Below are 27846 nucleotides of genomic sequence, written 5' to 3' on the forward strand. Positions count from 1 at the left end.
TTAGGGGAAAAAAAGTGAGAACACTAATTGTTTTGCCCTGTTTTTCATTAATGCATACAGCTTTTGTCTACCTTGATAGGGTTATTGCCCCACCCTTGGCACACACACTCCTGTTGGGCCTCCAATTCTTTCCATTCTTGTGTTTTAGCATAATTCTTCCTTTTAAATTCTGATTTTGTTGCCAAATGCTATTTTTCATTTTTAAGGGAGGTTTGCTCGTATGTACTCCTCCACAGGCATCACTTGCCTGCACTTAGACAGTGTGGGCCTCAAAGCATGTGCTTAAATTGAATAGACAGTCTCTGCGTACATCCCTTATAATTAACAGGTGCCCTCATGGAGTGCTGTCCTTAGTGTAAATGTCTCCTTTCTTCCAGTGAGCCTGCCATGCATTATGTTATAACCTTTTAATCGAATTCTCTTCTACTGCATTCCAGTGGCTTATTTACCAGTTCACTACAAGTGAAACACTTGTCTCTTATCTCAATGTGGCATGACTCAGGCGGTGAGACCCTTTTAGTCAAACTCTCTTTTTCTACCCCTTTGCACTCATTTTGCCCAGAATCAATTCCAACCTCCGGCAACCCAGTCAGGGGGTTCAGCTTTACCAGACCCCCTCCATCCACAGTTCTGGATGCCACAGACCATTTTCTGGATGCCACCTTGGACGGAGGTCACTATTCACCTCTACAAGGACAAGGCTTGGTGTTTTAAGACCACTAAGGTTTTAATGTGTGCAGTATAAAAGACAAATAACGTAACATATGATTCTGTTCTCGGAGGTGATGATGATCCTGGCCTGTGATGGCTGTAGCTGAGCATAAAGGAGTCTTCTCAGAATGAAGTAACAGGATGTACTTACCCACGGGAAAGCTATACCTGGGTGTATGGCCTGGTAGGAGCTGGTATTAACTTAGATTGTCACAATGTACATGAGCACATTATTGGTACGTATACAGGCATGAAATGGCTTTACCTGAGCATCTGGAGTTGTTCCAGGCATGATGGCAATAACTGGACATAGGGTTGCATTACCTAGACATATGAAGCTGGGCTGCAGCGTATAATGGCTCTTTCTGGTTGTATGAGGTGGCAAAGCACTTAAGTATGATGAGAGTACCGAGTACTATTTTCATAAGGCTTCACCTGGTATATGATGAAAATTCCTGGGAAAGCAATGATTGTCTGAGTGAGTGTTTACCTGAATGTGTGGTTGTTTCTGGTCATACAGAGACTGTAGCGGCAGAGGCGGACTTAACAGTCGTCAGTCAAAGTCCGAATACAAATTGGGACTGTACCTGAGGGGAATGGCCAATGTACATATGAGAAGACCAAATGATTTTGGGCTAACCTAGTACCCCTGGTGTGTTGGGTAGGGTCTTCCAAGGCTTCCGATTACATATACGTTAAGGCTGAAAGGAGTGGGTGGGGGTCACAGAAGTACAGAAACAGGCAAATGGGCTGCTAGCAGGACACAGGCTACCGGCGCATGGGAACTTTAAGGTGCGGGGTGCTCGAGTCACACATTATTTTGGTTTCAGGTGTAATCTTCCAGTATAAATACCACTGTCATCAAACCCTGGTGAGGTAGCCCATTCGTTTTCAATCAGTCTCTCCCCTAAACATAGAAAACAGTAAACAAAAAAATAACTTTAAAAAATGAAACATTTCTCCCTAAAGTTCATCATTGTTCACTTGCTATTTCAAACTAAGCTCCGCCCGTGACACGCCACCTGGGGCACTGTCAATTATGCCTCCGGGGCCATCCGCCTTAAATCTGCCACTGTGTAGCGGGGTATATTATGCTGCACCTTGCATAGGTTGGCAGCACTCAGGCACTATGCACACGGCTATACCAGGCCTTCAACAGTGGCAGCTGGTTTCTTTACATGGGCATGTGAGACTGAAAGGGCCGTCCTGGTGGCAGTAAATTAGGTTTTACTTGTATGTACGTTAGTACTTACGTCTTCGCCGCCGGCGCCGCGCCCATAGTGAAGCTGCGGAAGCGAAGACAAATAATACTCCATTGGTTTCCTCTCAAGTCAGAGGCTTGGTGAGCCAAAGCGTCAGGAAGCTGAGCGGGAGTGCGACATTTTCTTCTCACCCCGTATGTCCCAAACAACCGTCACTAAACGGTTGAAGAAGGCGTTCGACATCCGAACTTTGGAGAAAATGGGCGCGAGCGGTAAAGCGGGTAGGAGCCAAAGGTGACATGTAGAACGTGTCAGAGGCTCACGGCATGGGTGATTGCAGTGTTGTTCTGTAAAACATGGAAACAATATAAAACGGATAAAAAAAATCACTGCAGCAGCAATGTGATCTATTAAAAATTAGTGTACCCATCTAACAGAAGAGTACATGATGGCAGATTCGAAGCGTTAATAATAGTTTATTTATGTTTCGCACCCGCTGCTCAAAATGTCTTTATCCAGTTCGTCAGTAGGGGTCTGAGCCAAAAGTGGCGTGCCCGCTTCCAAAACGCGCGCTAGTATGCCACGGCCCCTTGCACAGGACACTAGGGCCAGTCCCCGTGGCATGCTATGGCGCGTTGTGAAAGCGCACACCGAACGGCACTTTCGGGCCAGACCCCTACTGGCGAACTGGATAACTGCAGTTTAAACAGCGGATGCGAAACAAACTGTTATTAGCGATTCGAATATAAAGGGGAAGGAGTGCCAGCCTTGACCGGTTTATGGAAGCATGTGTATGGGGTATCTTTGCAAGTGACAAGCAAAAACGAAAGTCCGGATTGAGCGAAGACTGTCGCAAAATGCAAACAAGTGCGGCCATCTGCACACCCGCTGGTCGAGGCAGGGCTTCTAGCTCCTCTCCTGCTGCTGTGCTCAGACTTTGTGAGCTGTTATCATACAACTTTCAAAATTAGCAAGTGCTGCTCACTTCAAAGTGGATGGCCACCTTATCAAGAGATCCCCCCTGAGCCTTGATTTGGAGCCAGGCCATTGGATGCACTGCCCTCCTTGCTCTCCTTTTGCTTCTTCTCTTTAATTGATTTAACTTTGCTTGCTTTGACCTTTTGTATTTCATTTTATTTGTGTTCTTTCGTCCCTAACTTCCTGAAACCTTTTTCCATCCATCTCACCTTTCAACCGTTTCTTTTTCTTTGCCTCTTTTATCTGCCCCACCCGAGGCACCCATGATTTTGCTACTGTCTCTCTCTCTAAGCATGCGTTGAGTTAGGCCCCACTCTTTCCCGGGTCACACGTCAAAAACATGGCTGTTTTAAGCCAGAGGCCACAGATTCAAACTACAATAAGATAGCTCCTGTCGAGATGTGTAAAACGTTACACCCTGAAATAATGCACAGACGCGGAGCCTTCGTTCAACACATCCTTTATTTCCTCACTCGGTCTCCGAAGTGGTTACCCCACGTCATATCCCGTCCCTCCCCTTCCTGCTGCCCCGTGTTCCTTCACACGTGACTAGGGAGTCATGTGACGACATCACACCCCCCCCCGATACTAAACATTAAGTTCATTATCAGGGCATCTCCTCAATGAGACGCGGTGGTCGACGTCGAGATCTCTGAGGTCTCCAGTTATTTCTTTCGCTCGATTCCTGAGGTGGCCAACGGGGCTCATCAGTGTCGGAATCTTCTTGGTCTCCTTCATAGGGTGCATCCCGCATCAGAGTGTCCCTTGGCATGTAATGTTCGACTAGGGGTATGATCCCTGGCATTTTCTTGAAGTGAGAGCTGTTTCTTGTCATCGTGTGCGTTGTTCCCTCAGCCGTGATGAGAGAGCCTTTCCTCTGTGTGATGGTGAGGGGCTCTTCATTGAACGATGCCATGTTTTTGCGATGTTGTGGCTGTCGCGCAATGACGATGTCTCCCGGCTCCAAACTATTCTCCTCGGCCCTCCTTTTCTTATCTGCCATGGTTTTCATATTCATTTTCTGGGCCGCGTCTTGTTGTCTCATTTCAGTGTCTCCTTTGTACCGTTCTTCCTCGAGTTCTATGTGCGGTAGTCTAGTTCGCACATTTCTGCCAAACATGACTTCTGACGGTGACTTGCCAGTGGTACTGTGTGGGGTATTGCGGTAGTCTCTCATTAACTTGCACAGTAATTTTTCCAGTGGCTCTCCAGTCAGGCGAGCTATCTGCGTGGTGCGTTTAATACTTCCCATGAACCGTTCAACTGTGCCGTTCGCTTGAGGCCACAACGGTGTTACTCTTCTGTGGTGGAAACCCATGTATTCTGCGAAGGTTTTGAAATCTTGTCCGGTGAATGGGGGTCCATTATCTGATTTCACTACTTTTGGAATTCCGTATATGGTAAACATTCTGTCCAATGCGGGGATAGTGTGATATGCTGCTGTTGACGGTACAATTTGTGCATCTGGGAATCTCGAGTACTCATCGATGGCCACTAAGACATATTCACCCCCTTCCAGAGGACCATAGTGATCGATGGCAATTTCTTCCCAGGTTCCGTTTGGCAATTCAGTCATTTTGAGGGGTTCAGGTCTAGTTTGAGGGTTAAGAACCACACACGTGGGACAGTTTTTGAGTAGTTCTTCCACCTGTGTGTCCATTTGGGGAAACCATACCCTTTGTCGTAACATCCTTTTTGTGGACATTATTCCCCGGTGTCCTTCATGTGCAAGCTCAAGGACCCTTTTTCTTAATGAGCGAGGAATCACTAGTTTTGTCCCTTTCAGTAAGAGTCCTTCTGTTTCCGCAAGTTCTTCCTTTACTGTGAGCAGACAGGTGATGTCTCGCTTGGTTTCTTCTTCTGCACCTTCTTTGAGTTGCTTTGCCTGTTTCCAGTGCCCTGTCTCAAGACATCTCATAATGACCTGCATTGCAGGGTCCGAGTTGGTTTCTCTGGCTATTTGTTCCATGTCCAAACCTTGTGGTGTACTTTCTTGGACCACATACATGATGTATTGATCTGCAATGGATGGATCGGAGTGGCAGTCTTGACTGGGATGACGCGAAAGGAAGTCTGCAGGATTTTGTTCCTTTCCGGGTCGATGAATGATGTTGAATTGATAGTCTTGTAGCCTTAAGGCCCATCGAGCTATTCTGGGAGGCATCTTGGCCTGAGCATTTCCATAGATGAATAATAGTGCCTGGTGGTCGGTGACTATGGTGAAAGGCTTCCCATATAGGAAAAGATGAAAATGTTCGCATGCCCACACGACCGCCAAACCTTCCCTCTCCGCTTGTGAATATGCTTGTTCAGTTTTTGAGAGGCTGCGACTGGCATAGGATACTATGTGTATGGCCTGGCCATCTTTGTGATCTAGTTGAGTTAGAATGGCTCCTAGGCCAACTGGACTAGCATCCACTATTAATTCCGTGTGTTTCTGTGGGTCAAAGTATGCCATGTTTTTGGCATCAGCGATGCGATCCTTGATGATTTGGAACGCCTGTTGGCATTCATCCGTCCATCGTAAATCGGCGTTAAGTTTGGTGAGGGCTCTCAAGGGTGCACTGACGGATGCAAAGTCCTTAATGTATCTCGTGCAATAGCTTGCCAGACCAAGAAACGATCGCAGATCGGTGACGGAGGTCGGTGGTGTTGTGTTTGTGAGTGCTCTGACCTTCTCAGGATCCGGAGTCATTCCATTTTTGGAGAAGATGTGACCGAAGAATCGCAGGGTTGGCTTTCTAAATTCACATTTGTCCTTGTTCAAGGTGAGGTGTGCTTCCTCCAGTGCCATGCACACACGCATAAGGGTGTCATCGTGCTGTTCTTGATTTTGTCCAAACACTAGGATGTCGTCACTATAGTTTAAGCAATTTGGTACATGTTTTATTACGTTATGAATTTCCGACTGAAATATTTCGGCCGCTGAAGAAACTCCAAAACTGAGCCGCTTGTATCTGTAGAGGCCCAGGTGAGTGGCAAAAGTGGTGATGTACCTGGACCTTTTGTGAAGTTCTAGTTGATGGTACCCCTTATTGAGGTCCAGTTTTGAAAACACTGTGGCTCCATTGAGTAGATGCACCATGTCCGTTATCCTAGGAGATTGGTGACGTTCTCTCAAAATTGCTTCATTTGGTCTTCGCATGTCTACGCAAATGCGAATGTCAGCGGAGTCTTTTTTCGGGACTGGCACAATGGGGGATACCCACGGAGTGGGGCCTTCAGCAGGTTCAATTATGTCCGCTTCTAAGAGTTTCATTAATTCGGTTTCCACTTGTTTTTGTATATTGATGGGAATGCCGCGGTAATGCTGCGCTACCGGAGGAATGTTGTTGTCTATATGTAGTTCAATTTGTCTGTCCTTCAATTTTCTGAGTCCTCTGAACAGTGCAGGGAAAATTTTGTCAATGTTGGCGGTGGGATCCAGGTGTTTGTGCATCATGAGTCTATATAGAACATGAATTAGGCCCATGTCGACCGCAGATTTGTAGCTGAGAATACATCCACTGTCAGTGGCAGCTTCAAGAACATGCATGGGTATTTCCTTCACGTGATCTTTGTATCGACATGACGCCGTGAAAAAGCCTTTGCATGGTAGCGGCGTCTTGGAGCCATATGGAAAAATGAGTGCTCTCGCGGGTTGCAAACGTGGGGCATTTGGCATGTTGTTGTACACTTCCTCACTCACCACGTTTACTGTGGCTCCTGTGTCCACCAGAAATTCGGCAGCCACTTGGTTGACATTTATGATGAGAGTAGGGCTATTTTCTTTTGCTGTGGGGTTTCCAAGGGCATATAGGTAACCTTTTGTCCGTGGTTCTCCTCTATGTGGATTTCATTCCTTCTTGGGTTTGTCCTCTGAGGAGGTGCTAGAGATGCTGTCAGAATGTGATTGTTCTACCAGACACCTGACATATCTCCGGGGACGTCTTTTCCGTCCGGAGGATGAAGATTTGTTGTCACGCCATTCATGTGTGGTCTTTGGTTGTCTTCTATCGGATGTTTCTTCTCGTTGTCGGCGGCGTGTTGCGTCATTATGGTAGTGTGACTCACGACTGGGACTCATACGCCTCACTTCTCTTTCTGGTGTGGAGCGTCTATTTCTTCCACTTCCTCGCACTTTGCTGCGATAGATGAAACACACAGCCTTGTAGTGATTTTCTCCCCCGCAGGCAGAACAAATTTGACCCATGGCAGGACAGGTGCCTTCATGAGGATACTCATGTCCACAGCGATAGCAAAATGGATCTGTGTTCCCTCTGGTGGTGCTTTCAAGTTTGTGTAGATTTTCATGCTTCCCGTGAATGATGGTGATGCCATCAAGACCTTCCACCTGTGCTATTAGCGCTGCCTCGGATCGAGCCAGGCGTAGAATCTCTTCCAGGTTTCGAGGCTTTTGTAGAAGTCGTTTTCTGAAATCACTGCTTTCACACCCTACAATTATCTGTGAGCGAAGGGCTTCCTCATTAGAGTAGTTGTTAAAATCGCAGTGTTTCATCTTTATTCTTAATCTCATCACAAATGCATCCATTGTTTCACCTTTCAGTTGTTTAGTGGTGTGAAAAATGTGACGCTCATAGTCCACGTTTGTGTGTGGCGTGAAGTAATTGGTTAGGGTTGTCTTTAATTTGGTGTAAGTGTCTATGTCATCTTCAGGAATTTCATCTAGAATGTCTCTCACATTTGATCCTATGGCATGTGTGAGCAAACTGTGCTTCCTTTCATCCTCCAAAGGCCCTACCGCCTTGAGACACACTTCGAAATCCTTCACCCACTTTTTCCACCTTGGTCCCAGTGTGCTGGTGTCGCTCAGGTCAAAATTGGGGGGCAGTTGTGATATCAGGCCGTCCGTCATGCTTGTGCGTGTTGTTTTGGCGGGAGTTACTTGTACTGTTAGTGATTCCTCAGACGAGTCATCCAGCATGACAGACAAAGTATAATTGCGCACTCAGTAAGTGTAGTGGATGACAGATTAATACGTTTTACTTGAAGGCCTGATGATGGTGGATGTTCCGTGTGGTGTTTGTATACGGAGCCGATGTGCTCCACTTGCGTGCTCTTTAAATCGATCGTACCTGTGTGAGCGTGGGGAGCCGACGCGCTCCACCCACTGATGTTGCTGCCTTTTTCTTTTTTGGCGGGAAGCGCTGTGAGGAGCCGACACGCTCCACTCACACGCTTCAGCGCGAGGAGCTGACTGCGCTCCACTCACGGGCCAAATCCTTTCCCAGAAAGGAGCCGTCGCGGGGAGCCGACGCGCTCCACCCGCGGAATTCCTACACGTTGCTGGTGAGGGAAAAACGCTGTGAGGAGCCGACCCGCTCCACTCACGGATGACTCTGCCACTCTGGAGTGGTCGCGAGGAGCCGACTGCGCTCCACTCGCGCACCACGTGTGACAATCGCGGGGAGCCGACGCGCTCCACCCGCTGACCAACCTGTCGCCGTTGACAGATGCTTACGAGACCTTGCTCGGACTTCTAGGAGAGTCTCAGCTGGCGGGGAGTGTATATTTTCTCCCACCCGCCGTACGCCGTACGCCGTACGCTTCCGTGTGTTCGCTGCGTGAGTTCCTCGTCGCCAGTGTCGAGATGTGTAAAACGTTACACCCTGAAATAATGCACAGACGCGGAGCCTTCGTTCAACACATCCTTTATTTCCTCACACGGTCTCCGAAGTGGTTACCCCACGTCATATCCCGTCCCTCCCCTTCCTGCTGCCCCGTGTTCCTTCACACGTGACTAGGGAGTCATGTGACGACATCACAGCTCCGTATGTTCGTGCACCTGCTGTGGAACATTGTGTGCAACCAGAGGGTCCAGCAGCCCAAGAAACTGGGAAAGGGGAATGGAAAAGAAGGAAATATGAAGAGAAGGAGGGGAAGAAAAGAAAGAGAGGAAGGTAACTAAAGAGATAGAAATAGGCAGGAACTTGGCTAGAGATAGAAATGTGAAGAGTACATGAGGGAGGGAGAGTAGGTGGGGAGAGAGAAAGAGTGTGGGTAAGTGGGTTGGAAGGGACGGGCAAGGAAGAAAGAATGAGGGACGAATCAAAGAGTTTATTGAAAGAAGAAGGGATGAGATGGAGGGAGTGTGAGTTGGAGAGATGGAAGGAGCAACTGGAAGGAAAATAAAGCATTTGATGGACGGAGAGAGGGAGTGGAAGAAGAGGGAGAAACAGCTAAAAGGGTGTAGGCAGTGGGCAGAGGGAGAATGGAGGGATATTGGAAGGAGGCATGAGATTTGAAGGGGGAAAGGAATGCAAGTGCCGAGGGGCAGGTGCAGGGACTGTGAAGATACGCAACAGGCATTTGTATGGTGCAGGACCTCTACCCCCATACATTTACACATAGATACAAACCCTGAGAAACAAGAAGCATAAAACAGAAAAATAAACAATATCTCTACAGAAGTCGCAAAGCTTCAGGAAGGGATTTGCCATCCTCCAACCTGTGCAACACAACCACAGCCCCTCTGAAGCTCAAGGCCTCTCTCAGGCCCTCCTACTAACAGGGCTCAGAAAACGCAAACGAATGCTCATCCAAGTTCCCGAATGCTACTCTGATGGCCAGAGATTCTTGACAGTTTCCCAAGGACAGCATCACAGCCTTTCAACCTTTACAATTGAAATGGGCCTGAGCCCTCGGTGGCACAGCAGAGTGTGCCCTTAGAAGGTGCCCTATTTTAGTCGTTTTATAACACAGCAGCATGCCCTATTTTAGTCGTTTTATAACACAGCAGCATGCTCCTTTAATTCGGAAAATTAAATGTGCACTGTGCAGCGCATACATTACAGGCTGCCTTTGCTGGTACCTTCAGGCTATCACCTCCCTCAGGTCCGTTGCAGTATCCAGCAACCTTATCACCTTATTGCATTTTTACTCCTGTTTCCTGTATACTAACACCTTGCTGTAAAATAGTACTTGATAGGTTTTCAGTGGATATTTAGGGGGTAATTCATAGAATTAAGCGCACAAGTGGCGCATGCGGCTGGCGCACAGTGTGCGCGTGCGATAGTCTGCGCCAGCCGCATGCGCCAAAATTAATTTCGGCGCACAGCGTATTCATGGATTTTAGCCACCAAAAGCAGCCGCGGCGCAGAGTGGCGCAGCGACCCTGCAGCAGCGCCAGTAACGCCCCCAAGAACGCCCCTCGCGCAAGGAAAAGCCATCAAAATCCCCAATCCAGCACAAAGGGCTGCGCTAACCCTGGACCAGTATACAGGGCCGCCACACAGCACACGGCAAGTGGGGAACGTGTATTACTGGGGTTCGCGGGAAGTTTCACCCGCGATTTCAGCAGGGTACGTGTATTACTGGGGTGCAGGGAAGTTTAACATGCGATTTCAGCAGGGTACGTGCATTTCTGGGGTGCGCGTGAAGTTCCACACGCGATTTCAGCAGGGTATGTGTATTCCTGTGGTGCGGGGAAGTTTAACACGCAATTTTAGCAGGGTATGTGTATTTCTGGGGTGCGGGCAAGTTTAACACGCGATCTCAGCAGGGTACGTGTATTTCTGGGTTGCGCGGGAAGTTCCACACGCAATTTCAGCAGGGTATGTGTATTACTGAGGTGCGGGCAAGTTTAACACGCGATTTCAGCAGGGTATGTGTATTACTGGGTTTCGGGGAAGTTTAACACGCAATTTCAGCAGGGTACGTGTATTCCTGGGGTGCGGGGAAGTTTAACACGCGATTTCAGCAGGGTACGTGTATTACTGGGGTGCAGGGAAGTTTAACATGCGATTTCAGCAGGGTACGTGCATTTCTGGGGTGCGCGTGAAGTTCCACACGCGATTTCAGCAGGGTATGTGTATTTCTGGGGTGCGGGCAAGTTTAACACGTGATTTCAGCAGGGTACGTGTATTCCTGGGGTGCAGGGAAGTTTAACAGGCGATTTCAGCAGGGTACGTGTATTTCTGGGGTGCGGAGAAGTTTAACATGCGATTTCAGCAGGGTACGTGTATTTCTGGGGTGCGCGGGAAGTTCCACACGCGATTTCAGCAGGGTACGTGTATTACTGGGGTGCAGGGAAGTTTAACACGCGATTTCAGCAGGGTACGTGTATTCCTGGCGTGCGGGGAAGTTTAACATGCGATTTCAGCAGGGTACATGTATTTCTGGGGTGCGCGGGAAGTTCCACACGCGATTTCAGCAGGGTACGTGTATTTCTGGGGTGCGGGCAAGTTTAGCACGCGATTTCAGCAGGGTATGTGTATTACTGGGGTGCAGGGAAGTTTAACACGCGATTTCAGCAGGGTACGTGTATTACTGGGGTGCACGGGAAGTTCCACACGCGATAGGCCCTGTGCGAGTGGGGTATGTGTATTTCGGGGGTGCAGGGGATTCCTACACGTGAATTGGCAGTGTGGGTCCTCCCAGGTGTTCCCTCTACACCCTCCACGGCCCCTGCAAGCAGACCACACCACAGGGGACTACCCTGCACCCCTGGGCATGTCCCGCAGGCAGCCCATCCACCATGGGCATGCCTCCCCAGCCAAACCACATGTCACCTTGCACTAGTGATCACCAACGCATTACCCCCTTGCACCCCCACCCCCCAGCTGTGCAGGGCACCTGCCTGCAGGCCCCCACTCATATCCCCCAGCACTCCCACCCCCCAGCAGTCAGGGGCACCTACCTGCAGGCCCCCACTCATGTCCCCTTGCACCCCCACCCCCAGCAGTGTGGGGCACCTGCCAGCAGGCCCCCACTCCTGTCCCACTCATGTCCCCCTGCACCCCCACCCCCCAGCAGTGCAGGGCACCTGCCAGCAGGCCCCCACTCATGTCCCCTTGCACACCCACCCCCCAGCAGTGTGGGGCACCTGCCAACATGCCCCCACTCATGTCCCCTTGCACCCCCAGCACTGAGGGGCACCTGCCAGCGGGCCCCCACTCATGTCCCCTTGCACCCCCACCCCCCAGCACTGAAGGGCACCTGCCAGCAGGCCCCCACTCATGTCCCCTTGCACACCCACCCCCCAGCAGTGCGGGGAACCTGCCAGTAGCCCCCCACTCATGTCCCCTTGCACCCCCACCCCCCAGCAGTGTGGGGCACCTGCCAGCAGGCCCCCACTCATGTCCCCTTGCACCCCCAATCCCCAGCAGTGCAGGGCACCTGCCAGCAGGCCCCCACTCATGTCCCCTTGCACCCCCACCCCCAGCACTGAGGGGGCACCTGCCAGCAGGCCCCCACTCATGTCCCCTTGCACACCCCCCCAGCAGTGCGGGGCACCTGCCAGCAGGCACCCACTCATGTCCCACTAATGTCCCCTTCCACCCCCATCCCCCAGCAGTGCGGGGCACCTGCCAACAGGCCCCGACACATGTCCCCTGCACCCCCAGCAGTGCGGGGCACCTGCCAGCAGGCCCTGACACATGTCCCCCAGCCAACACGTCATCACAATCTAGATCCCTGGCCCTTATGGCCAGCCTCCACATGCCAAAGACCCACCCAAGTATTGCATCCACCCACATAAAATGCCAATTACATGACACAACCCCAATGGCAAGTATGTAAATGAAGACATGTCCCTCACACACACACAATGGGTGCAAGTGAATCTCAAAACCCATATCATGACATGCATGAAACCAATGAGATAATACCACACATCGAAGTTTGAAGAAAAAAATTTATTAAAAGCAACATGAATGGAATTAAAATCAAACAAACGACAATGGAAATTAAAAAAGAAAAGCTGCATGTCTATAAAATAATGAAAAACAACAAATCATAATCCAAAGGAAAGGTGTCCAAAGTCACAGTTCCAAAAATGAAATCCAAGGGAAAAACAAAAGTGAAAACCATTGCTCCATGCGGAAATCCAAACAAAAAAGTAGAATCCAACAGTTAACTATATACAGATGAACCATCCAGGGTCCATGATCCCAACTGAAGAAATTAAACCTATCAAAAACTCCTACCTAATAAAAAAACTATATACAAAAATGTGGTCCATTGTCCAAAAGGTCCAAAATAAAGAAAAAACCAAAGGAAACCTAATACTAACTAACTATTTACAAGGGCAGCGGGCAAGTCCAATGGCTCACATGTTGATGTTCCGGGCCAGGGCATCATCAAACTCCTGCTCGATCTCCTGGAGGCAGTCCTCTTCCATGGCCCCGAGGGTTCGCAGGGACGATGACAACTGGAACTCCAGGTCCCTGCGAATAGCCTCGAGGCACTCGGCCCGCCTCAGGCCCCTACGCATGGAGTTCTCCACCCTGACCATCGTGAGCCGTGCATCTTCCGCCCGCTGCCAATCCGCATCTATGGCATGGCCCAACCGCTGCCACACGGAAGACACTTCCCATCCAGGGTCCTCCTGCCCTCCGGCCGATGCTTGCCCCTCCGATGTTGATGGCCCTGAGCCATCATTGCTCCCACCTACAGCCTGCTCCTGCTGCTGCTGTCCATGTGCCCTGTCCGATGGTGCCTGCACATCATCCATCTGCTGGTCTCCAGTTGTGGTGTCCACCCCTGCTGGACCGCCAACTCCCGACTGTGGCAGGGATGGGATCTCCACCAAGCTGGCTGTTTTGTTCAGGCCAGGTCCACAGGGGGCCCTGGTGGAATCTGGGCCGGAAGACGATGTGGAGAACGACCGGCGCATAGCCTCCACAGAGGAGGAGAGGTCCGCCAGAGTGCACGTCACATATAGGAACCCTCCGACCAGGGCCCCTCCCAGCAGTGTCACGTCACGACGCTGCTCTTCGTGATGGCATGCGTTCTCCGCCCAGGAAGAACGCACGTCATCACGAATGACACGCGTGCGCAACGCAACACCCACCAGGACGGATCCCATATGGTAGCGGGACCCCTCGCCCGCAGGTAGTGGAGAGGCAGGTGATATGGCACTCTCCCCTACCTGCGGATGGGCCTGGGACGGGGCCTCCCTGATGGTGCATGATGGTGCAGTCACAGGGTCAAGGACAGCGCCATGCACAGGCCCCTCCGCGTTGACCTGTGCTGCCTCCTGGCCCTGGACTGCACCACTTGCACCAGTGGTACTACCCCCACCAGGCCCCATGTGCGGCTCAGTAGAGGGCTCCTCCTCCTCTGTGGAGACCACCAACCTGGATGTCTCCACACCTTCTTCCGCCATTGGAAGCCAGTGTGGGGGCTCACCCGGCCCTTCCGCCACAGCCGTTGAGGCAGATGCAGCACCAGCCCCCTCGCTCCCGGATGATGGTAATTCCTGGGAGGGTGGCTGGGCCTTGCGTCGCCGCCCAGTGGAGGCATCCCCGCCGCTTGTCTCCACAGCGCCGTCTCCGCCCTCTTCTTCACTTGACGCTGCGTAGAGGGAGACATAGAACACAAGCATCAGGGTACAGTACAAAATACCCTAGACAGGAAGCAATAACACATGAGTGGCACTGTCAAATGTCACTTCCATCCTGTCATTCCACAACACATGGGTGAATGCACACAACACACATGCAGAAACAGTCCGGGCGCCTGCAATCAACATCCATGTAGAAGGGCCCCTGGAAACCAAGATGTTGCCTTCAAAGTCACATGCATCCATGGCGTTTCAAAGTCACACACACACTTCTCAGGCACACACACACACACATGTGCACCATACATATACATGACATCAGCACCCATTCCTCACCCCCCCTCCATGTCCAGGAACAGAGACAGCCATACATTCATGTGTGCATTCCACATAGAGCTCCCCATGTTGCTTTAAAACACATGCACCAACCATTTGGCTCACACATAACTGGTCTCACATGCATGACCATGATGTCCCTGCACACACATCCATACATGGCCTATGTCACACATACAGGCAAGCATCAGACTACCAGCACACCACACTGCAACATGCCCTGTCTCACACAGCAATGCTTGGCCACTCACCGCTCAACTCCAGACGGGTCTGCCTCCAAAGGATCTGGGCATGGAGCGCTGGGCCTACGCGTTCCAGGACCCTCATCGGGATGGCACTCAGGCGTGCCCGGCCCTCCTCCGCGAGGCGCCGGGCCTTGTGGAGGGTCCTGGACCTGAAGTCCTCCCAGCGCTTCTTGACGTGCTTGATGTCGCGGGTTGCCACCCCCTCCGCGTTGATGGCAACCACTACGTCATCCCAGATCCTCTCCCGTCCTTCCTTATTGGCGCGTGATGTTCAGAAGAGGGCATCATGATGCCCCAGGACATACTCCACCAGGACACCAACTTCGGTGGCAGTGAAGCTGGTGGCCCTCTGCCTCTTTAGCTGAGGGTTGCCAGTGGTGCCAGATGGTATAGTGCCCAACATGGCAACCCCAGAGGCAGGAGTGGGTGGGCAACTGGGTCCTGGGGCTGGGCTGTGGAGCGATGGAATCCCAGTCGGGAGTCTTCTGTTCCAGCAGGGGTGGACACAGCAACTGGACCCCTGCAGATGCCTGAAGTGCAAGCACCAAATAGCAGGGCACGTGGGCAGCAGGCAGACAGGCAGCAGCAGATGGCTGGTGGGAGCGTGCTCAGGGGGCTGGGGGGCAGGAAAATGGCCTTCTGGGCAGGAGTGTGGTCTTCCGTGTGTGTACGCGTGGCCAGCTTGATACGGAGTGATTTGGCACGTGAAAATCTTGCACGTCAGCGTGTAATTCAAAGAAAGGCCCTTAGCGCGTAAGCGCGTCACCACACGTGCGCGACATCATTGGACCAAAGGCCCTTAGCACGTAAGCGCGTCTGTGACGTATTGTGCACGGGCGTTGCCCTTTCGCGTGTAAAACTTGCCGCGCACCCCTGAAATTCATGTACTCCCTCGACCAGGGCCCTTTCACGTGTGAAACTTCACGCGAACCCCGTAATACACGTACCTTGCTGAAATCGTGGGTGAAACTACACGCGAACCCCAGGAATACACATACCCTGCTGAAATCGCGGGTGAAACTTCACTCGAACCCGTAATACACGTACCCTGCTGAAAACACGGGTGAAACTTCAATCGAACCCCAGGAATACACGTATCCTGCTGAAATCGCGGGTGAAACTGCACGCGAACCCCAGGAATACACGTACTCCGCTCAACAGGGCCCTTTCACGTGTAAAACTTCACGCTGTACCCCAGAACTACACGTACCCCGCTCGCTCGCACAGGGCCAACATTCCTGGGGTTCGCGTGAAGTTTCTCACTCGATACGCCATGTGCGAGTGGGGTACGTGTATTACTGGTGTTCGCGGGAAGTTTCACCCGCGATAGGCCCTGTGCGAGTGGGGTACGTGTATTTCAGGGGTTCGCGGGAAGTTTCACATGCGATTTAGCTGTCAGAGCGGGGTACGTGAATTTCGGGGGTGCGCTGGGAGTCCTACAAGTGAATTGGCAGTGTGGGTCCTCCCAGGTGTTCCCTCTACACCCTCCACGGCCCCTGCAGGCAGACCACACCACAGGGGACTACCCTGCACCCCTGGTCATGTCCCGCAGGCAGCCCATCCACCATGGTCATGCACCCCAGACAAGCCACCTGTCCGCTTGCACCACTGATCACCAACTCATGTCCCCCTGCACTCCCACCCCCCAGCAGTCAGGGGCACCTGCCAGCAGGCCCCCACTCATGTCCCCTTGCACCCCCACCCCCCAAGCAGTGCAGGGCACCTGCCAGCAGGCCCCCCTCATGTCCCACTCATGTCCCCTTGCACCCGCACCCCCCAGCAGTGCAGGGTACCTGCCAGCAGGCCCCCACCCATGTCCCCTTGCACCCCCACCCCCAAGCAGTGCAGGGCACCTGCCAGCAGGCCCCCACTAATGTCCCCTTGCACCCCCAGCCCCCAGCAGTGCAGGGTACCTGCCAGCAGGCCCCCACTCATGTCCCCTTGCACCCCCACCCCCCAGCAGTGCAGGGTACCTGCCAGAAGGCCCCCACTCATGTCCCCTTGCACCCCCACCCCCCAGCAGTGCAGGGCACCTGCCAGCAGGGCCCCCACACATGTCCCCTTGCACCCCCACCCCCCAGCAGTGCAGGGTACCTGCCAGCAGGCCCCCACTCATGTCCCCTTGCACCCCCACCCCCCCAGCAGTGCAGGGTACCTGCCAGCAGGCCCCCACTCATTTCCCCTTGCGGCCCCACCCCCCAGCAGTGCAGGGTACCTGCCAGCAGGCCCCCACTCATGTCCCTTGCACCCCCACCCCCCAGCAGTGCAGGGTACCTGCCAGCAGGCCCCCACTCATGTCCCCTTGCACCCCCACCCCCCCAAGCAGTGCAGGGCACCTGCCAGCAGGCCCCCACTCATGTCCCCTTGCACCCTCACCCCCAGCAGTGCAGGGTACCTGCCAGCACGCCCCCACTCATGTCCCCTTGCACCCCCACCCCCCAAGCAGTGCAGGGCACCTGCCAGCAGGCCCCCACTGATGTCCCACTCATGTCCCCTTGCACTCCCACCCCCCAGCAGTGCAGGGTACCTGCCAGCAGGCCCCCACTCATGTCCCCTTGCACCCCCACCCCCCAAGCAGTGCATGGCACCTGCCAGCAGGCCCCCACTCATGTCCCACTCATGTCCCCTTGCACTCCCACCCCCCAGCAGTGCAGGGTACCTGCCAGCAGGCCCCCACTCATGTCCCCTTGCACCCGCACCCCCCAGCAGTGCAGGGTACCTGCCAGCAGGCCCCCACTCATGTCCCCTTGCACCCCCACCCCCAAGCAGTGCAGGGCACCTTCCAGCAGGCCCCCACTAATGTCCCCTTGCACCCCCAGCCCCCAGAAGTGCAGGGTACCTGCCAGCAGGCCCCCACTCATGTCCCCTTGCACCCCCACCCCCCAGCAGTGCAGGGTACCTGCCAGAAGGCCCCCACTCATGTCCCCTTGCACCCCCACCCCCCAGCAGTGCAGGGCACCTGCCAGCAGGGCCCCCACACATGTCCCCTTGCACCCCCACCCCCCAGCAGTGCAGGGTACCTGCCAGCAGGCCCCCACTCATGTCCCCTTGCACCCCCACCCCCCAGCAGTGCAGGGTACCTGCCAGCAGGCCCCCACTCATTTCCCCTTGCAGTCCCACCCCCAGCAGTGCAGGGTACCTGCCAGCAGGCCCCCACTCATGTCCCTTGCACCCCCACCCCCCAGCAGTGCAGGGTACCTGCCAGCAGGCCCCCACTCATGTCCCCTTGCACCCCCACCCCCCAAGCAGTGCAGGGCACCTGCCAGCAGGCCCCCACTCATGTCCCACTCATGTCCCCTTGCACCCTCACCCCCCAGCAGTGCAGGGTACCTGCCAGCACGCCCCCACTCATGTCCCCTTGCACCCCCACCCCCCAAGCAGTGCAGGGCACCTGCCAGCAGGCCCCCACTGATGTCCCACTCATGTCCCCTTGCACTCCCACCCCCCAGCAGTGCAGGGTACCTGCCAGCAGGCCCCCACTCATGTCCCCTTGCACCCCCACCCCCCAAGCAGTGCATGGCACCTGCCAGCAGGCCCCCACTCATGTCCCACTCATGTCCCCTTGCACCCCCACGCCCCAGCAGTGCGGGGCACCTGCCAGCAGGCCCCGACACATGTCCCCCAGCCAACACGTCATCACAATCTAGATCCCTGGCCCTTATGGGCAGCCTCCACATGCCAAAGACCCACCCAAGTATTGCATCCACCCACATAGAAATGCCAATTACATGATACAACCCCAATGGCAAGTATGTAAATGAACACATGTCCGTCACACACACACAATGGATGCAAGTGAATGTCAAAACCCATATCATGACATGCATGAAAACAATGAGATAATACCACACATCGAAGTATGAAGAAAAGAATGTATTAAAAGCAACATGAATGTAATTAAAAGCAAACAAACAACAATGTGAATAAAAAAAGAAAAGCTGCATGTCAGTTAAAATAATGAAAAACAAGAAATCATAATCCAAAGGAAAGGTGTCCAAAGTCACAGTCCAACAAAGCAAATCCAAGGGAAAAACAAAAGTGAAAACCATTGCTCCATTGGGTAATCCGAAAAAAAAAAAGATGAATCCAATAGTGAACTATATACAGATGAACAATCCAGGGTCCATGATCCCAACTGAAGAAATGAAACCTACCAAAAACTACCTAATAAAAAAACTATATACAGAAACGTGGTGCATTGTCCAAGCGCAACCAAAATAAAGAAAAAACCAAAGGAAACCTAACACTATCCAACTATTTACAAGGGCAGTGGGCAAGTCCAACAGCTCACATGTTGATGTCCCGGGCCAGGGCATCATCGAACTCCTGCCCGATGTCCTGGAGGCGGACCTCTTCCATGGCCCCGAGGGTTCGCTGGGACGATGACATCTGGATCTCCAGGTCCCTGCGAATGGCCTTGAGGCACTCGGCCCGCCTCAGGGCCCTACACATGGAGTTCTCCGCCCTGACCATCGTGAGCCGTGCCTCTTCGCCCGCTGCCGCTCCGCATCTATCGCATGGCCCAACCGCTGCCACACGGAAGACACTTCCCGTCCAGGGTCCTCCTGCCCTCCGGCCGATGCCTGCCCCTCCGATGATGAAGGCCCCGAGCCATCATGGCTCCCACCTTGTTGCTGCTGCTGCTGTGCCGCTGCCTGTGCCCTGGCTCCTGCTGCCTGCACATCCTCCTCCAGCTGGGGTGCAGTTGTTGAGGTGGCCACCCCTGCTGGACGTCCGACTCCCGACTGTGGCAAGGATCTGTTGTCCATCAGCCTGGCGGCAGGGTCAGAGGCAGCTCCACAGGACACCCAGGTGATACATGGGTGGGAAGATGGCATGGAGGATGACTGGGGCATAGGGGGTTCAGTTGAGGAGGGGGTCGGAACAAGGTCCGGGAAACGGAGGAATCCGGCCCTGGTGAGCTGTCCCAGTGGGTCACTGCGGTCAACAGGCCATGCGAGAAGATGTGCAGTCGCCTCATGAAAAGACTGCAGGTCACCTCGCATGGCATGTTGACGCAACGCCACCCCACCCAGGACAGGCTCAACCCGGTGCCGGATAGCCACATCCACAGGGAGAGGAAGGCTAGTTGGTGTAAGCCAATCCCCTCCCTGAGAACGGGTCTGGACGTAGGCATCCCTGCTGGTGCGAGATGATGCAGTGACAGGATCAGGGATAGGTTTGCACACAGGCACCTCTGCGGCGGCCTGTGCTGCCTCCTGTCCCTGGTCCTGCACTGCACCACTAGCACCAGTGGAATCCCCACCTCCAGACCCCGTCTCTGTCCCTTGCACGGCATCCTCCTCAACCAAACCCCCCACCAACCTGGATGACTCCATGCTGTAAGGATATTTGGCGTGTTACAGCACAGAGTACAGCACTACTGCACAGGATCAATGTGTAGCATGTTTTTTTTATGCAGCGCCAATGCATGGGTGGTGCATTGCTATGATGCAGTTGTTTCAAGCTATGTGTTGCCAGTGTAACATGGACATATAAGTAAGGGCAGGTTATTCAGTCAAAAACGATTTTTACATATAAAATGCAAATACATTTTTCACAGTTAAAAGCACACATCTGTACCTTCAAAATGCACACCATTTCTCCCCTGAAATGCCTATGTTGCAAGAGACACATTTGGTAATTAACAAACTAATATCACTAACAAGGCTAATAATTATAACTCATTAATAAAAGAATGTGTCTTCACTGCAAAAAGAGGCAGACTATGAAAATCAGTTTTAAACACACATTCAAGTTTTTTTTCTTTGCCTTCCTGTGCTCTGTCCACAGTAACTGCAGGAAGCAAAGACTTTGAATAAGCAGGAAATCAGCTTGTTACAGTTGCAACTGTGCAAGAAGAACCATTGTTAAAAGTAGGAGGATAGAACATGATTGATTCTGATTGGAGCACGTCCCATCACGCATCATGTTGGAGGCTGTGACTAGTGCTTTGCTGCAGAATATGGGGGAAGAAAGGGAGAGACATCTTGACACAGCTCGAAGAAGGACGGGGTTGACAGCTGGGGAGGCCTGATTCCTAAAGCAAATTCAACTTGGGTGCAGAGACTGGCTTTTCCAGTCAACAAGTCCCAGTTCGAGTGACGGCAGATGCTTGTCCTTGCTGGGTGAACCCCTACAGAAGGCGAACAGCCAAAGAAGTTACATGCTGAATAAGCCTGGTAATTATCTCGCTGAGGTGTGTGGGCTGAGTGTGTACGAGAATATTCAGTCAGTGTAGGAAAGGAGATTCCTGTCCTTTACTCACATGTTTAATGTTGCAAATTGAGTTCTTGTCTCCGCCACTCTCTTTTCAGTGTATCACAGATAATGCTGTTACTGTGCTATTTCATTTATTTCTGTAAAGAGTCAGATCGTGTTTAAATGCAACTTTTATAATACACAAAAATATCTGAAAGCAGACGGGTGGTGTGTTTTATATTTACCAATACAGTGCTGATGATGTGGGGAGATGTTTAGACAGTGCAATTGTCATTTTCAAGGTAGCTAAACATAAGATTTGGCTGCAGCCGGGTGCACAATGTAATTCAGTATGAGCAATTATAACTAACTGTGCGTGTTGTAGTCTGCCGGAGGTCTATGAGTCGGCAAAAAGCGAGGCCCGGACATAGTTCACTACCGTATATAAGATAGTGAAAATACCACATGATAGCTCGCTGCCGTAGATAAGACAGAGAGAAATTGCCCATGGTGGCACACTAAACATGAAAATGTGGTGTTCCTGAAATGCAAGCCTGAGGTCTCTCTAGTGATTACACGAAAAATCTAAACAAAAATAAGGGGTTCTGGATATTGGGGCCACAAATAAAACAAGGGAATTATGCTCACCAAAATACCACCAACCACGCATACCAACCACGCATACCAACCACGCATGTCTGTGTGCTGAAATAATGCATGTCCACTGTATTATTGTTGTACATGGCCCAATCTGAATACAAGGAGTGATTGTTGCTAAATTATTTTTCGGCGGTAAGAAAATACCGTCAGGCCTGAAATCTCCACAAAAATACCCAACAATGCCATCTTCCTCCGTTGGGCCCTGTGGGGTCTCAGCTGCCCCTTCTGCTGCCGAGGAGTCCAACTTCGACCTCCGCTTCTTGGACCTCCCCTCGGCAGCTGCGGCCTGGGACGCGGCACCGGACTCCTCACTCCCCGACGAGATGACAACCTGGGAAGGTAGCCGGGCCTTGCGTCTCCGGCTGGCGGTGCGATCCCTGCCGCTGTGCTCCACAGCACCTTCTCCGCCCTCTTCATCAGTTGACGCTGCAGACAGGGAGAAATAAAACACAGGCATCAGGGCACTGTACAATGGACTCATACACACATGACAGTTGTACATGAGTGGCATTGTCAAACTTCAGACATGGCATCACAATCCCCAACACACATGTCATTTCGACTCACATACATGAGCTATTCCACAGCCATATCGCAACAGCCAGCACCATCCATACACATACAACAGCATGAGCAGCCAAAGGTGAGTCAGACATCACATGAAACACAGGGAGTGCACTACACATGCACACACGCCACCACACTTACATGCATGTGTACACCTCCGCCAACTGTCGCAGTGTTGAGATCGGCATCCATGTCACATCTGCCAATCAGTCTTCCACATATCAGTGTCACATGCATCCATGTTGCATCACTGTTGCACCCTTGTCAAATACACACACATGCACATGTACATGGTGCAGATACATGCAGCTGGAACCAACATCCATGTGTGACACCACAACCATGCCAACTGACATACACAGTAATCCACATCTGCATTTGGCTTGCATGCTTACCCACACATACACCATCCATGTGTCTCACACATGAAAGGACTTGCATCAGTCAGCCTCACAGCCCTGTACATACACATCCATACATGGCCCTAGAAAACCACATGTACAACCTGCACACTACTGGCACACCACCACACGCACAGCTTCCAATCAGTATGCATGTACACTTACCGCTCAACTCCAGACGGGTCTGCCTCCCAAGGACCTGGACGTGGAGCGCTGGGCATATGCGTTCCAGGACCCTCATCTGATGTTCCGACAGGTGGCCCCTTAGCATCCGCTGCCTTCAAGAGGCGCCGGGCCTTGTTGAGGGTCCTGGACCTGAAGTCCTCCCAGTGCTTCTTGACATGTTGGAAGTCGCGGACTGCCACCCCCTCCGCGTTGATGGCAGTCACGATGTCCGTCCAGATCCGAGTCCGTCCTTCCTTGTTGGCGCATCTTGTTCCAAAGAGGGCATCATACTGCCCCAGGACTTGCTCCACCAGGACACCAACTTCGGTGGTAGTGAAGCTGGTGCCCCTCTGCCTCTCTGGCTGGGGGTTGCCAGTGGTGCCAGATGGTGTAGTGCCCGACATGGCAACCCCAGAGGCAGGTGTGGGTGGGCAACTGGGTCCTGGGGCTGGGCTGTGGAGCGATGGTATCCCAGTCGGGAGTCTTCAGTTCCAGCAGGGGTGGTCACAGCAACTGCACCCCTGGCTGATGTGCAGGCAGCAAACAGGTGGGAGCGTGCTCGGGGCTCTGGGGGGCAGTGATTCGGCCTTTTGTGCAGGAGCGTGGTCTTCCGTGAGTTTTCTCGTGGCCAGCTTGATACGGAGTGCTTTGGCATGTGAAAAATTTGCACGTCAGCGTGTAATTCGAGTAAAGGCCCCTAGCGCGTAACCGTGTCAGCACTCGTACGTGCTTTCATTGGACCAAAGGCCCTTCAAGCGTAAGCGCCTCTGTGACGTGACACGCGCAGGCGTGCGCGGGCGTTTCCCTCGTGACGTTAGCATAGTGGTTCAGCACGCGTAAAAAAACTGCACGTCCGCGTGTGAATGCGTTTAATCCGAGGAAAGGGCCCATGCGCGTAAGTGACGTGACACGCGCGGGCGTTTCCCTCAGGTGAGCGGGGGCACCAGTTCGCTGTACGTGCCTTTCGTGGAGACCGACGTGTGTTGCTGCTTCCTGTTGTTTCGTGCTCCATCACAACTTCACAGCTATCAAGGACGTATCTCTTCTTTTGGCGGGGGTATTGGCTATGTGTGTTTTTCTGCATCGCGCTAGTCAGACGGTGAGTCGCACACGCTATTTTTCCCACTGCGGGTGCCCCTGTGTATCGCACCCATTTTCGAGGTCATAGTAGCCTGCGTGTAGCCTGCGTGTCCCGCGCATACGCGTTATTCGTGTTACTGGGTGCCACCGCGTACTGCGGGAGGTTGATTCCATGCACGTAGGCTGCAGAGTTGCGTGCACGGTTTTACTGCAGTTTTGGGGTGGCTGAGCGTTGCGTGACCCGTCACTACATCACCGGGGTCACATACAGCCTTGCAGGTGCAGGGGGGCTGTTAACATCTTGCTTCCCACCCCCTTCACCCCAATTGCCCAGGTCAATTGTGGTGTACACCTCCCATTGGCACTACTCCATCTGTGCCTGCACTACTACATCTGTGCCATGGTTGGGAGGCCAGCAAAGGTGAGGGGCGCCTCAGCTGGGCGTACTCCTCGTGGCGGGCGTGGTCGGGGACGTGACTGTGGTGACCAGGGAGTAGGGGGACTCCAGGGTGTCCAGGGCGGCCACAGAGGGGGAAGAGGCAGGGGTGCGCCACTTGAGCACAATGTTGTGCCATGTGTCGGTGCAGTCATGCCACCACCCCCTGTGGTTCTGGGAGATGCAGCTTCTGCATCTGGCACTGGCGCCCGTGTGACCCGGCAGTCCGTTCCATCGACTGCCACGGGCCCAAGGGTAGTGGTAGCTGCAGGTGCAGCTGTGGACACCGCCACCCAGGCTCAGGGTCTGCCAGCGCAGGCTGCGTTGGCACTTGAGGAGCCCTTGGAAGATTTCCAACAAGCCAGGAGGGAAACCGTAGGGGCATGCAGGGCTGCTCTGACCAAGACACGTGTCCCTGGGGCAGTTATGTCATCTGCTGCCCCGAACAGCCGGGTGTTGGCAAGTGCAGGGGCAGATGCACCCAACAACACCCCGGTTGTGAGTCTGCCAACCAGTACCGTTGCGGTCAATGACCCTGCCACAGTGGATGTTGCTGCGCAGGGTCCATTAGAGGGCACCCAGCTGCCACTGACACAAGTCAGGCCTTTAGTCGTCCCTCCACCTGCCACTCCCTTGGCTCAATCCACCAAACCCACTGGCCATACTGGTCAGGGCGGCATTAGCCAGCCAGGGTCTGCGCCACAGTCCAAGAGGAGGAAGGTTGCACCTGCAGCACAGGCTGGGACCCCACACACAGCCACGACCTCCTGCACGTCGAGGAAGAAGCCTTTCTGCAAGCAGGAACTGGACTTCCTCGTGGACTACGTGCGGGGCCACAGCCGTGACATGCTAGTGGGTGCCAATAGTCAGACTACGGCTGCCCACCGTGACACCCACTGGAAGCAAGTTGCGGAACATGTCAGTTCATTCGGCCATGAGGTGCGCACGGCGCAAGAGTGCAAAAAGTGTTGGAATTACCTCAAACGCAGCGCTAAGGCTAAGCGTGCCTCAAATTACAACTTGACTCTGGTGACTGGCGGTGGGCCTGCACCAGAGGAGGAAGAGCTCACTCCGCATGAGTCACTCTTTGCGGAGTTCATACCATCTGAATCGGTCGAAGGAGTGGGAGAGATGCTGGACTTTGATGCCCGTCCAGTGAGTGTTGATGCGTGTTTGTTAAGGACGTGTGTGTTTTACTTGTGGGATGTGTTGTGCATGATTGCCACTACATGTGACGTGTACATGGTTCTGATGTGCAAGTAATGCAATGCTTCCGTGATGCATGTCTGCTCTGCTGGATGGTGGACATGTGGAGCAGACGGGGACTGTCCGCATCACCACTATTGGACCCTACTCACATGCTGGTTACCAGTATACCCCTCCGGTCCATGTTCCAGCTCACTGGCCCTTCTGCATGTGGCGTGGGGTGACCTTCCTCTCAGCCCAGGCACAATGTCATAGCATGACTGACGTGCATGTGTCCTCTGCCTGCATGCGGGTACTCCATGTAGGCATGCTCCCTTGCCCCTCCTCTGCCACTCTGCACCCCAGTTCCACCTTTGCACTGGTCTGCTTCAATCTTGCCATTGGGTACTTTCCTGTTCATGCGTCCTGTGTACATGCTAACTTCCAGCGGACAATCTGCCAGACATATGCTGTGTGGTACAGCCTTAGTACTTGATGCAGGGTATCTCACTTGTACTCTGCATAGGTCAGATGCCCCGCAGGGACATGAGCGCCCATTCATGCTCCATGTGCATTGCACGCATGCCCCTATGTGTCCTTGAATGGATGATCACTGTAATACAAGTCCTGGGTGACATACATTGCATGGCATCTCATCAGCCTTCCCATGTCAACTGTGGCTCAGTACTGCGTTGCACACATGTTTAGGGTCTGACAATCTGTGTGGGTCATAGGCCTCAGCCTGTTTAATGGCCAATGACTCTGTCCGACTGTTGTAGTGTGTTCTTCACACGTGGGCGGCCTCCAGAGTTTTCATCATGTGTCCTGCTTACTGTCCCATCATCATTTACAGTGTTGTCAGTTCAATCACATTAAGCTGTTGATGCCAGTCAACACTGCCTGTCAATACACAGGTCTATGGTCAGCCTTTTGATACCATGCTAGGCATCCCTGCTTTTGCACTTGGGTGGAGGGGTGCTTTGCTTGTAGATATGCTACCCATTGAATGCACATTGCACGTGATGTCTGAATTTGACCTTGCACTGCCTTCACATTTCCTGACACACACCATGAAGTCCTTGTGCATGTAGGTAGTGAGTGACATACACATTTGCTGCACTGCATAGACCCACTTCTATGCAAACTGCCACCTTTCAAGAGGTCTGATCACATAAGCAATTCGAAGTTGACCCAGCATGCATGCCAGGTTCTATTTTGTGTGTCACATGTCTGCCTGATGTGTTTGTTTTCGGTGTGTGTGTGTGTGTTGTGTGCTTCTGACATGTGTAGTGACCTATTTTCTCTATATTTTTCAGATGATGACGCAATGGAGCCGGAGGATGGTGTTGTCATGCCAGACACAGGGTTGTTACCACTACATCAACCCGGCACAAGTGGGGGTCGTAGGGTGGTAGGCCACGAAAACCCCCAAGTGCTACAGTCCATCTTGTCTCTGGCTGCCTATGTGTCCACCCCTGATGACGACTCTGACGTCCATGTCGAGTTGGATGAGCATCAAGTCCATGTGTCAGGGGTGAGTGATTCTGATGTGGACACTCCTCTGTCCGCGACACCTGCACTGAGGGGTCAGACAGTCTGGTACCTCCGCCCGTGGTGGATCGGGATGCAGGGTCACCCTGCACACCAGTCACTGATGTGCCTGGGACATCACGTCGACGGGGGCCTGTAGTCGTGCAGCCGCGGGCAGTGCCAACACAGCGAGGACACCCGGTCCTTGGGTCCCGCAGGGGTCAAGCCCAGCAACGCGGTCGCTGCGCGCAACCACAGTATACTGAGTGGGAGCAAGACATAACTGCCAATTCAGAATGGCAGGGGGCAGCAATGGAGAACATCGCTGAGAGCATGGAGCGTGTGGCCCGATCTGTGCTCCCCCTACTAGGCAGGTGCTTCTCCAGCAGCAGGCGGCACGGTCCACGGCCCGCTCGCTCAGGCTGGGCATGGCGGCCTCAGACAGGGCACGCCAGGCTGAAATGTCTTCTCTGCGTCAAGCAATTGCTGCTCACGCAGAGGCACACATGGAGGCCCTGAGGCAGGAGTATTCTTCCCTCAAATCCACTCTGGGTGTCCTTCTGATGTCCCAGAGGCAGCGGGCAGAGGAGAGGTTTGCACAGCTTGAGCGTACCATCTCGGCTGAGCTACAGGCTTGCCGGGAGGTGCAGCGGTTGTCCAGCCAGGCCTTGCAGGAGGAACTCTGTGTTACACGTGCTACCTTGCAAGAGGAAGCACGTGTATCACGTGAGGTTCTGCATGCAGACCTACGTCACATCGCCACACAGAACCAGGCTCACCCGTCCGGCAGACTTGCTGCCAACGTGGGGCAAGCTGTGGCTAGGCGTGGCCAGGCTACTGTGCCACGTCCTCCTTTCCAGGATGA

Source organism: Ambystoma mexicanum, chromosome 7p (assembly GCF_040938575.1).
Source record: "Ambystoma mexicanum isolate Mex_15411 chromosome 7p, UKY_AmexF1_1, whole genome shotgun sequence".
NCBI classification, from domain to species: Eukaryota; Metazoa; Chordata; class Amphibia; order Caudata; family Ambystomatidae; genus Ambystoma; species Ambystoma mexicanum.